The sequence below is a fragment of the Coptis chinensis genome, chromosome 7 (genome assembly GCF_015680905.1).
Source record: "Coptis chinensis isolate HL-2020 chromosome 7, ASM1568090v1, whole genome shotgun sequence".
NCBI classification, from domain to species: Eukaryota; Viridiplantae; Streptophyta; class Magnoliopsida; order Ranunculales; family Ranunculaceae; genus Coptis; species Coptis chinensis.
In genome coordinates this window covers 81,237,640-81,251,830 of record NC_141462.1, presented here as the reverse complement: position 1 = coordinate 81,251,830, position 14,191 = coordinate 81,237,640, and the positions used below count along the sequence as shown (strand labels likewise).

At 34.9% G+C, this 14,191-nt stretch overlaps 1 long non-coding RNA gene across 2 annotated transcripts; it reads right to left on the bottom strand.

The window, feature by feature from the left end:
• Nucleotides 1-10,720: 10,720 nt before the first annotated feature.
• Nucleotides 10,721-12,043, bottom strand: LOC147489269 (uncharacterized). Of its 2 annotated transcripts, XR_015202611.1 has the most exons (4): nucleotides 11,936-12,038; nucleotides 11,284-11,841; nucleotides 11,041-11,200; nucleotides 10,721-10,930 (listed from the first exon to the last, which is right to left on the bottom strand). It is a non-coding gene; the product is annotated as an uncharacterized LOC147489269 (long non-coding RNA). The 2 variants fall into 2 exon arrangements; XR_015202610.1 differs by having other exon boundaries at nucleotides 11,284-12,043.
• Between the last annotated feature and the right edge of the window lie 2,148 nt (nucleotides 12,044-14,191).

Sequence of the window (14,191 nt, the reverse complement as noted above, 5' to 3'; positions counted from 1 at the left end):
TTTTACTTAAACAAAAGTCATCTTCATTACAAAAATTAACAAAAGAAAATACAAATAACTTTGTCTCAACGGAAACTCTATATCACCTCAAAGGAAAACATAGCCTATCTTGAAATGCGATGCTAATGCAAACCACGAGCAGCAACCAATCTTCTTCCACACTAAACCTGTCAAGACTTATCAACTGTGTTCATTTAATGACCACACCCGATAAGCAAACATGCAAATCGGGTCAGCATTATAAAAATGCTGGTGTGAGTAGCCCTAAAATACAACATATTCTTATACAAATACATACACAAACCTTACGGCAGTTAGTTCCTCTACCGAGGCGCCTTAACTTTCAACGACTATTATAACATCCTTAAGTACAATAATTAAGGTAGGTAGTTCCTCCACTGAGGCGCCTTAACTTCCAACAACTAATACAACATACCATACGCATAATAAAAAGGCATTTAGTTCCTCCACGAGGCGCCTTAGGTTATAACTAAACTACTAACCAGCCAAACATATACAATCATCTATCTAGAGATATATCATTTACCAACATATTACCATAATTATATTAGTTAAAGCTTTCTTTGTGTGTCCCTAAAATCACGTCGTATCTATGTCTTACCTAGTTTCCCTGGCTACCACAATCGCTACCCAACGCCGAACATGTACATCCACATGCCTCCCCTTACATAATGAACCACTCCGTGCGTAACCACCCCTGGCGGGATGCGCGACACCGTAAATCCTCACCACGAAGCAATTATGTAAGTAATGCCACTATTCGGCATAAAATATTGCGCATCTCGTTTTATTTTGCGAACGAAATAATCAAGCCACTATTCGGCTACGATTGCCCAACACATGGGTCAATCAACATCTCATATATATACAACATCTTATATATCAAGCCACTATTCGGCTACGATTGCCCAACACATGGGTCAATCAACATCTCATATATATACAACATCTTATATATCAAGCCACTATTCGGCTACGATTGCCCAACACATGGGTCAATCAACATCTCATATATATACAACATCTTATATATCAAATACGCCCACACAGGGCAGATCACATGAGTTGTAGTCAGGTTCTAGGATTTTCGTTACGTAATTTATTCAAGTGTCATACATTTATGACTCATAAACGTTTCACTATATCACGTGCATGTCAAATACATTATTGCACTAAGCCACAATATTTAGAAATGTCTCGAATATATCTCATAACCATTTTCATTCTTTCACGTGCCAATATATTATTGCACTAAGCCACAATCCCGTAGGCAATATTCACCAATCGTATACTACCTCATAGTAGCATCTCACATATATAATAATGGAGTGTTTATACATTTATTTCTCCCAAACATATTGCATTATATATATATATATATATATATATATATATATATATATATATATATATATATATATATATATATATATATATATAATCCCAACATATTATATAATGTCACAATATCAACGTCAAATCTTAATTAGATAATGACCACCAAATTTATACAAGCTTCCACAGCATTTTAGCATTTGATTTGTCCATACAATTTACAACATATAATGCAGCACAATTAAACAATCCACAGTCCACAGTCCACAATCAAAGCCCAATATATATAAGCTTTACACACTACTCACGTCAAATCTTAATTCGATAATGACAAACAACGTTATATGATGTTCGATAATATTTTATTATTATATTTGTCCATATTCTTAAATATGTGAAAAACGGGAAAAAGTCAACATTCCAAAGTTAAAACGGTCAAAGTCAAAGGCTACACGTCATGGTCAAAGTAAAAAACAACCCATCATGGTCAAGGTCAACACATCATGGTCAAAGTCAAAATCAACACGTCATAGTCGAAGTCAAACTGTCATTGTCAAAAATCAAACTGTCGTTTCCATGTTCGACAAGTTCAGGGTCATAGCCATGGTTCATGGCTAAGGTCAAAGGTGCATGGCTCATAGGCTCATGACCAAGGTAATGGTTCGGACCCAACTGGCCAAGCCCAAACCTTATAACCCGAAAGTCCAAAAGTTGAAAGACCCCATATAGATCTATTTTAAGTCCTATGGGTGCCCCAAGCACTATTAAAACGGCCCCAAAAAGGTTAAGTGGTTCGGGTCCAAAAATAACTAATGTGGTCGGTCCAAAACAACTTAAACTAAAAGAGCCCAAACAAAACAAATAAAAGGTTGGCCCCAAACAACTAAAACAAACCGGGCCCAAAACTTAAACATTTAAATTGACTAACAAACCAACTAAGGCCCAACTAATCACAACTAAAACCGGCCCAAAGAACCAAATAAAACCGAAATGGGTTCTTGTTCATCTTCTCCAATTTTCCTCCACCACCAGCAGCCCAAATTTCCGGCCACCACCATCTCCCATTTCATCAAGTCGGTTTCCCTCCTCATGAAAACCCTTTAAACTTTAACAAAAGCCAAAACCGAAAATCATACAATCAATACTCTTTCTAAATCTAGATCTGAAAATCGTGACCGCCATTAATGGTCACCCAAGCTTCAATCGACAGCCCTCACGCACTCAAACCTCAACAACCAAACTCCATTCCAAAAACACAATCAAAACCAACTAAACAACAACAAGGTTTTAAATGAAAAACTGGTTCTCGGGTGCCGCCATTGATGAATTCTCCGAAGCTTCAGCTGCCCCCAACAAAGACTCAACCCACCAACCCGACATCAAATATTTAATCCCCAACAACAACTAAACTTATATCAAACCGAAGTTCAACCCACATAAGTGACGACGACGCATTAACGCGTCACGCTCTTCAACATGCACCTTCAACAAAGACACCAAACTATATACAACAACCAACCCAAAACAAAACCAATTAAGCCTAATCGAATGGTTTAACAAATAAAACCCAACTGCCGGTGATTCCAATCCAAGATCAACTTCCCATCTCTCCAAAACTCCACCATTTGCAATAACTACACAACCCCCCGATATGTATTTTTAAGGAAACCAAAGTAGAATGAGTGGAAAACATGATATATTACGATCCTCAAACAATTGGATCTATAGTGAGTTCTTGCCTGCCGAACCAAATCTCTCAGATCCCTGTTTATTTATTTTTTATAACTTTTGCTTTTTGCAATTATACCAATAAACTTGATTCGAACATCACCGAAAAATAATATATATTTATATATATTCAAGCGACAATTCATTTATTATTTTTAAACTTGCGAAAATTATACGGTGTATAAAAAAATCTACTCACAATAATGAGCGGCATTTCGACAAAATCCTCCTAGTCGAATTAAGTCGTCAAGGCTCCAACGACTCCAAAGAAGCGAGTTTCTAGCTCTGCCTCCATTTTTAATATTTTATTATTATTAAAAACCATATTCTCTAGAACAATGTGTTTATATACTTGGGTTCGAAACCCAAGCCCAACACAGACTCGAGCCCATAAATCAGGCCCACAAATCTCAAATCCAATCCAGCCGATTTTTAAATAAATAAATAATTAATTAATTATATAATAAATATATATTTTAAATACGGGCGTTATAGCTATACACATCTCAAAAGAATCTCATCTCGAGATTCGGAAGTAAAGCTATACGAACAAATAACGTTGGTTATTAACTTAGAACTTATACAAGAATGTACAGAGATTAGACTTAAACAAGGTAACATTGATATTAATTATTTTTAAATAATTCCAAAATATATATGTCCTCATGCCATTACAAAATCTATCATAGTTTAACTGTTTATATTAAAACAAATTATTACTGTCACTTAAAGACAAGACAAATATATCATATCTTTTTAGTATGTAGTTTCTTGACACGTAGCAGTCTCTACGAAAAATAATATTCTACTTAAATTAATCAATAATGTGAGGTAAGTTCATCCATGCATAAAACATTATGGAGTCTTTCCTTATCATGTATAACAGAAAATTAGTATCCTAACACACTTAAAACAAAGGGTCACTCATGTCAATGAAACTATAATAAAAACTTTATATTTGCTTTAGTCATGCTATCAGAAATATTAAATTTAAAACAACCCTTGAATCATAATTCATGCTTGCAACTGGATCAAATATAACACGTATCCAAAAATAATTTTTCATATTCATCTATCAAAAGCATATAGACTAAAACAAAACAATTAGGAATGAATACTCGACGCTCATTGCTATTATTATTATTACTAATTATTTTAAACGTTGAAAAGATTCAAAAATTTATCTCCATATACAATGACAATTAACATAAGACTTACTACCGTATAACACAAATTTTAAACATTTTCGAATAATATAAACTCACTTCTAATATATCACCCATAACAAGTTATATTCTCATGGTAATATTTATGAACCATAAATCAAGGTATATATGTACGAATACTCGAATACGCAAAATCAATGTGAAACTAATTTAACAATATTAATCTATCATGCCATGTTGGTGAAATACTATTATCATCATATACCCGGTAATAGTTCATCCATATACAATAATATAAGAAAGCGTGTATACGCAAGTATACACATCTCAAAAGGAAAACACGTGTATATGCAAGTATACACATCTCAAAAAAGAATACACGTGTATACGCAAGTATACACATCTAAAAAAAAAGAATACACGTATATTTTATTATTTTTTTTTTCTATTTATAATTAATCACATCTAACAAATTAATCTCTTATACTTCAAAATATTATTCATCCATCAAAGTGTACGAGTGAGGCGAGATAGTTCCTCTAACACCGAGGCAATTAGTTCCTTACTCAGTACGTCACAAAGCCATCAGATAATACAACTCATTCAATATAGATCAAAATATCTCATTATTATTTTTTGAATAATAACCTAACACTCAAATACAAAGTTCATAGACAGGTTGTCATACTTAATCCATACTCCACGTACGTGAAAATGATCACCAACAACAAAATCACACTATAGCAGCACACATCATTTTGATCAAATCCATTAATAATTAATATATTACACATATAACCACTCCTCATATAATAAGGAAAAATAAAATCATTTCCTATGCATTCCACCAGAGTAACTAATATAAATATACACATTACACATACAAACCAATCAAGAAAAATATTGACTCTCTTTATTTCTATATCTTTTTCATTTTCTTTGTAAAGATAAAACAACTAGCGGAAATAGTTTTGAAAATAATACCTCTTAAACACTACCCATAAACCACGATCCGAGAATCACCTAGACTCACCTAAGTCTAAGCTAACCAAATGCTCTGATACCAAACTGTCACACCCCGAATTTCGACAGAATTTGGAAAAAACATTATTTGTTCCCGACTCTTCGATCTCCGAGGTGTGACGCACTCTCAACTCCCAAAAACCCATAAACAGTTTAAATATGCGGATAATTAAAAACCAATAAAATTTTTACTTAAAAAAAAGTCATCTTCATTACAAAAATTAACAAAAGAAAATACAAATAACTTTGTCTCAACGGAAACTCTATATCACCTCAAAGGAAAACATAGCCTATCTTGAAATGCGACGCTAACGCAAACCACAAGCAGCAACCAATCTTCTTCCACACTAAACCTGTCAAGACTTATCAACTGTGTTCATTTAATGACCACACCCGATAAGCAAACATGCAAATCGGGTCAGCATTATAAAAATGCTGGTGTGAGTAGCCCTAAAATACAACATATTCTTATACAAATACATACACAAACCTTACGGCAGTTAGTTCCTCTACCGAGGCGCCTTAACTTTCAACGACTATTATAACATCCTTAAGTACAATAATTAAGGCAGGTAGTTCCTCCACTGAGGCGCCTTAACTTCCAACAACTAATACAACATACCATACGCATAATAAAAAGGCATTTAGTTCCTCCACGAGGTTTTTAGGTTATAACTAAACTACTAACCAGCCAAATATATACAATCATCTATCTAGAGATATATCATTTACCAACATATTACCATAATTATATTAGTTAAAGCTTTCTTTGTGTGTCCCTAAAATCACGTCGTATCTATGTCTTACCTAGTTTCCCGGCTACCACAATCGCTACCTAAGAACATGTACATCCACATGCCTCCCCTTACATAATGAACCACTCCGTGCGTAACCACCCTGAGCGGGATGCCGCACACCAGGTAAATCCTCACACGGAAGCAATTATGTAAGTAATGCCACTATTCGGCATAAAATATTGCGCATCTCGTTCTATTTTGCGAACGGAATAATCAAGCCACTATTCGCTACGATTGCCCAACACATGGGTCAATCAACATCTCATATATATACAACATCTTATATATCAACATCTTATATATCAAACCACTATTCGGCTACGATTGCCCAACACATGGGTCAATCAACATCTCATATATATACAACATCTTATATATCAAGCCACTATTCGGCTACGATTGCCCAACACATGGGTCAATCAACATCTCATATATATACAACATCTTATATATCAAATACGCCCACACAGGGCAGATCACATGAGTTGTGGTAGTCAGGTTCTAGGATTTTCGTTACGTAATTTATTCAGGTGTCATACATTTATGACTCATAAACGTTTCACTATATCACGTGCATGTCAAATACATTATTGCACTAAGCCACAATATTTAGAAATGTCTCGAATATATCTCATAACCATTTTCATTCTTTCACGTGCCAATATATTATTGCACTAAGCCACAATCCCGTAGGCAAATATTCACCAATCGTATACTACCTCATAGTAGCATCTCACATATATAATAATGGAGTGTTTATACATTTATTTCTCCCAAACATATTGCATTATATATATATATCCCAACATATTATATAATGTCACAATATCAACGTCAAATCTTAATTAGATAATGACCACCAAATTTATACAAGCTTCCACAGCATTTTAGCATTTGATTTGTCCATACAATTTACAACATATAATGCAAAGACAATTAAATGATCCCAGTCCACAGTCCACAATCAAAGCCCAATATATATAAGCTTTACACACTACTCACGTCAAATCTTAATTCGATAATGACAAACAACGTTATATGATGTTCGATAATATTTTATTATTATATTTGTCCATATTCTTAAATATGTGAAAACGGGAAAAAGTCAACATTCCAAAGTTAAAACGGTCAAAGTCAAAGGCTACACGTCATGGTCAAAGTCAAAGACAACCCATCATGGTCAAGGTCAACACATCATGGTCAAAGTCAAAATCAACACGTCATAGTCGAAGTCAAACTGTCATTGTCAAAAATCAAACCGCGTCGTTTCCATGTTCGACAAGTTCAGGTGGTAGCCATGGTTCATGGCTAAGGTCAAAGGTGCATGGCTCATAGGCTCATGACCAAGGTAATGGTTCGGACCCAACTGGCCAAGCCCAAACCTTATAACCCGAAAGTCCAAAAGTTGAAAGACCCATATAGATCTATTTTAAGTCCTATGGACTGGCCCCAAGCACTATTAGAAACTGGCCCAAAACAGTTAAGTGGTTCGGTCCAAAAATAACTAATGTGGTCCGGTCCAAAACAACTTAAACTAAAAGAGCCCAAACAAAACAAATAAAAGGTTGGCCCAAACAACTAAAACAAACCGGGCCCAAAAACTTAAACATTTCAGCCCAGTTAACAAACCAACTAAGGCCCAACTAATCACAACTAAAATCGGGCCCAAAGAACCAAGCCCAAACCCGAAATGGGTTACTGTTCATCTTCTCCAATTTTCCTCCACCACCAGCAGCCCAAATTTCCGGCCACCACCATCTCCCATTTCATCAAGTCGGTTTCCCTCCTCATGAAAACCCTTTAAACTTTAACAAAAGCCAAAACCGAAAATCATACAATCAACACTCTTTCTAAATCTAGATCTGAAAATCGTGACCGCCATTAATGGTCACCCAAGCTTCAATCGACAGCCCTCACGCACTCAAACCTCAACAACCAAACTCCATTCCAAAAACACAATCAAAACCAACTAAACAACAACAAGGTTTTAAATGAAAACTGGGCGTTACTGGTCGCCGCCATTGATGAATTCTCCGAGCTTCAAACCGCCCCCAACAGCACTCAACCCACCAACCCGACATCAAATATTTAATCCCCAACAACAACTAAACTTATATCAAACTGAGTTCAACCCACATAAGGCAGACGACGCCATTAACGTCTGTCGCTCTTCGACAGACCTTCAACAGCACACCAAACTATATACAACAACCAACCCAAAACAAAACCAATTCGCCCAATCCGAATGGTTTAACAAATAAAACCAACTGCCAGTGATTCCAATCCGAAGATCAACTTCCCATCTCTCCAAAAACTCCACCATTTGCAATAACTACACAACCCCTGATATGTATTTTAAGGAAACCAAGTAGAATGAGTGGAAAACATGATATATTACGATCCTCAAACAATTGGATCTATAGTGAGTTCTTGCCTGCCGAACCAAATCTCTGTATCCTGTTTATTTATTTTTTTATAACTTTTGCTGTTTTTGTAATTATACCAGTAAACTTGATTCCAAACATCACCGAAAATAATATATATTTATATATATTCAAACGACAATTTACGTATTATTTTTAAACTTGCGAAAATTATACGGTGTATAAAAAAAATCTACTCACAATAATGAACAGCTCGACAAAATCCTCCTAGTCCGAGTCGTCGCGCTCCAACGCTCCAGCAAACGAGTTTCTAGCTCTGCCTCCATTTTTAATATTTTATTATTATTAAAAACCCTATTCTCTAGAATAATGTGTTTATATATTTGGGTTCGAAACCCAAGCCCAACACAGACTCGAGCCCATAAATCAGGCCCACAAATCTCAAATCCAATCCAGCCGATTTTTAAATAAATAAATAAATAATTAATTAATTAATTAATATGTATTTTAAATACGGGCGTTACAGCTTTGCCATTGACACTATCCCCTGCAAAATAGTTTCTGAAACCAAAATGCAAATAATACCTGAACAATAAGTGTCCCAATAGTGACTTGGCCATAGTACTTGCTGCCAGAGGAGTAAAATAAGTGTCCCAACAGTAAGAGGAGTTTCTATTCATGTGCATTGGAACTTGTGGTGGACTCCTCAAAGGGATTACTCTTCATGATTCTAATTGTATTTCCGAGTTATTCACCGGGGACAGGGTTTGATGTCATAATAAGTTGTCCTTTTTGGGTATAATTACCTTAGTATCTCACAAATTGAGTAGTGGGTCGGACCCTATATACTTCCACGTTCTATACTTGTACGGTTCTACTTTTGATCAATAAATTTAGCATTACAGATAAAATAAGAATTATCTAATAGTATGACCTGGGTGTTGGCAGGCAAACTTACAATGCCCACAACACAGGTTCTCACAACTCTACTGCATGACCGAAGGCATTCTTAAGAAAGGAAGCCATCCTTTACCTTTAGTACAAAGTGCAAGAGGAAAAAGAATGGAGCACTGATGGCACTTGGTCAATATTTCAATTAAGCAGAATTGGAAATAGATAAAAGCAGGGAACATGATGCTTCACTGAATGGAAGCAAGAATAATTAGACAGATAATAGCTACAAACTGAAATAAGTAACATTTAATTGTGTTTCAATACAAGAAAGCTCGTGATGGATTCACAAGGAGCTCACTACTTTATTACATTAGTTATTATCCCCTCCAATAAGAATTTGGTTATTAATGTTAAGTTGTTATATTGAAAGGATTTTCCAGACAATTGAGAGCTCTTTTATCTTATACTTCTGAGCTTCAAAAATCAATTGAAAATAGATTTATCTACAGTGACTCCAATGTCATTTTTCTAGCATAGAGTGTAGCTAGACAGAGAGCATAGCCTGTCTAGGAGGAAAAACCATAATGTTAGATCTGTTTTAATCATATAGACCACCTAAAGTAAATTATTAAGCATAAAGCACTTTGACAATGAACAAGGGAAACAATCAATCAAAGTTCCAATCAATTGTAACGGATTAACATTGTTTAGATTGAAACTAGGTCTCAAATAAATCTATTACTTGATTACATTTCCAGATAAAGTTAAGCAATTAATGAAAGTGACAACCTATCTAGACTATTGGCAAGTGCCTTTTTTCATGCCATTTAGATCAATGATAAAAAAATCAATATCGCTATATCCATTAGGTTTTCTGAAAACCAATTTAATCAACAATACCAAACAAGGATCCTAACAAACATCAACCGAAAAGTATCACCAGTGGAACCCTACCCAACCATGATAGAGTTCACAAGCTACCAGAGTCATTGGCATCTCTTCGAAAAATGCTCAACTTTTAGGTATTGTTTTTAACTTCTTGCCATCCACCTAGGAGGTAAGAATAGCAGGATATAGAAACTAATACTAGTCGACTACTTCATGCGGATCATAGACTCGCAATTCACCAAATTATGTTACGATATTTTCTCCATGACCAGATCACACAACCTCCACCATTAACTCCAAGGAGGAACCATGTAAACGGTGATAACAAAAGGCCGGTAACAGTTTAAGATTTCCATATAATTAATTCACCCCATTAGATTGTTTAACTTCAGACAAAAAAACACTCAAACATAAAGCAGATGTGTATGATTACAATTAATCAATTCAAAGAAGATTAAAAATCAAAGTAACAAACACCTTGTGATTTCCTTGAGAAAAGAAAATGCACCCAAATCGAATAAACCATAATTATGAAACAGATTTTGTATTGTAAAAGAAATTACTTCAAAAAAATAAGAGAGCATAATTAACCTGTTCCGCCATATTCTTAAAGGCTGGCTGCTTACACAAGATGCTTGTGGCTCGTGAGAAGAAACTATTTCATCACTTTCTTCGGGAAAGTTGTAAGATGGAACTGCAAGATTGAGTAACAAATCAACTAATCAGGAAACATAACACAACCATCCAATAATACTTAAAAGGAAAAAGGCATATGGAATGTAACATTCTCCAACTGAGACGAACCTACACGGGAGGTACCAGATAAATCCCTATATCCAACTTCGTCTGGAGCCATTATTACACTGGAAGAACTAGTCTCTAGTCTTCTCTGCATTCGCTCTTCGTCATCCTGAAGTTCTTGCTGTTGCATCCTTATTTTCACTTCTATAACTCGTTGTTCTTCCTGTATATCTTAGATATATTATTAATCATAGAAACATAATACCAACAAATAGGAATCGTAATCATAATGTAACAATATCTTACAACTTGTTCGATGCCCTTTTCTTCTTTAGACCTCACGCCCCGATACTCCACAACATGATTACAAGTTTTGCAAAAGGGCACCTTACAAATGTTAAGTTATCCAAACAACAACACCAAAAAAGTAGTAATAATATATCTTATATACAGATAAGGAAGTGAGGAACATAACGTACAACTAATTAACTGTCACATATCCTATTTACTATTTGTTGCTTGAAAATCTAAATATAACATCACCTGCAATGACAGTCATATGAGTTAGATAGTTCTAAATCGATCACAAGATTTAACAAGTACTAATGAGTAGATAGAAGAAGTACTTATTGCATGTAACATTTTGGCAAATGTCATTCCATTTCTTTGGAGGAATCCCCATACCAATATCATTGAAGCTCTCAGACTCTGGCCAGATTCCAGTGTCAATTAAACCGATAATTACGTTGCTCTCGACCTCAGGTATTCTCTTCACAGTACTCGGCAGACCCAAAAAATCCCAAGATCTAGTAGTTTGAGTTTTAAGTGTTCTTCTAGGGAAAACTGAGATTACACCTTGTGTGCCTATAATTCATGTTGTTAAATACTGGCTAACATACTATAACAAATACTAAAGAGAGTATGAATCAAAACCCATGTTTTCCAAAAGAATACATACCAAGTAGCTTCTTACTCTCTTGTTCTGTGAGCTAGGCTGAAAATCCATTGAAACTCTTTTTGTAGGTGTAAATTAAGGATTCTACTGGAGAGCTACTCCGATGATTCAACAAAAGAGAAAAAGTTCAAAATTACAGAAAGACAAGTCTATTGAGTAGCTCTTTAATGTGTGTTCTCATCCTTCATCTTAAAACTAAATGCAAATAAAGCCAAGTCTATTGAGTTAGATATAATTTATTAACCAATATAATATAGGAAATATATTGCTGTTAAATATCCTTAAATAAAATGACCAAGAAAGACAAGGAGAATATAGGAAATATATGCACATGTTGAAAATAGTAGAAACAAGCAAAAATCGTAGAAGTAAGAAAAATAATTACTTACATCTAACAAAAGGAAAACTTGATTTTACATTGAATTGAATGTGGGTGAGAAAGAGAGAGTGAGTGAGAGGGAGTGAGGGAGTGAGGGATTTGAGAAGGTGTTACCTTCTTGAAGCATGACTGAAAGTGAGGGGAAGGCAGCCGACATCAAGCTTGAGTGAGAGGGATAATAGTTAGGGTTTTCTTTATTTTTTTGAAATTTTCAAAAAATTTAGGGTGGGAGCTGAAATTGGTTTGGCGCCTGATAATTGGAATAGATATACCAACGGCTGAAACTCATAAGAATAAACCGGACGACTAATAAGTATAGCTAAGATTTAATCAAACGTCGGCATATTTATGGCGTCTGTCGAAAAGAAACGAGGGTTAAAAATCATCAGAATATCCGATGGATAAAAGCTCTCGCACAACCGTCGGCTATTCCCAAAACACCTGAAATGCTGAAAGAACTCACTGGACGGATGAAAAAATAATACCCGACGGATAAACTTTGCAGGGAACATCCAACAGATGGGAACCGTCCGGTAATCTTTATGGGGTCTATCGGGTAAACTCAGTTTTTTAGTAGTGGCTAGTTTATTAAGTTGGATTCAAGGTGGATTCAATCCCCCCTAATTCTTTATCTAGATTCAAACCTTAGTATTCCTTAGCATTTCGTAGCTGAATCATTATAGTTAGTATCTTGTCATTTGAATTGCCATCGTAGTATAAATTCCACACCATTACTCTCATTAAACTTTGGATAGACTCGCAATATTAGAAAACATTGAATGCTAAAGAACTAGGAGTGGAACGAATTTTCTATTCCAACTCTATTTCAATAGTATCGAGAGTAGAAATCTTTGATAAATATAGTATTCATAAAGTTTTAATTTTACTTGCGTTTAGAGTTTATCATTTATTCGTGAGTAGAATTGTCATTTTTACGTTTATCACATAACCGACGACAAAGAAGAATTCATCAATATTAGCGATGATTATTAAAGATTTGCATTGTTTCAATTATTAGTTTGTTTGTTTACTTAAATTTACACAAAACAAGAGTCAATTAAAGAAATTATAATGTACATTCAAAAATAGTCTAGACATTATGTTCTCTGCATTAATTTTTGTTTAACATGTTATTGTTCCACTCAGTCCGACATTACATGAATCACATGTTATAAAAGTGATACTTGAGGAGAGAGATTGTGCAGATGATCGAAGCGAATTGTTAGTAATGTTAGTAGTGGGTCACTAGGTTTAGTAGCTTATACTCATGGGAGACTTTCGTGAAAGAGCCATATAACTTAAATCTTTTCCATCAAAAAGTGCTAGACCAAAACCACAACCGGAAATGGATGCCTTACCTAGACTGCATAGGACACATGTGATAGATTGATAGAGTATGCATTGGGGGCATAGAACACATTTGATCTTAATAGGTTTTTAGTACATGAACAATATTCGAATATTGAGATTTATATATGCAAAATACCTAAAAGATCTCGGGCGTATGCCCCCGGCTTTTAAGTTTCCTTTTCGGTTTTTTTTTTTCTTTTTTTTTTATCGTTTAAGGTCACTAACTTGTGCAGCAAGGACGAGCACAATTACACGAGAGAGAGAATAACAACTGGCAATGAGATTTAGTAGTTCCAATGGCGGAGGAGAGAATTTAAAAACTCATTAGTAACCTAATAGTAGTGAGAATCTAATTCCTAAACCTTATTTTATTTCCAATCTACTATTTATATACTAAAGCAGAAACCTTTTAAAGAGATTTTTCAATTATCTCTCCTAGGTGGCACTCTAATATGAGAGATAGATTTTCCTCTCTCCTATGTGGCTTTCTACAGTGCTTTTTACCATGCCACGTGGACTCTTTAGAGAGT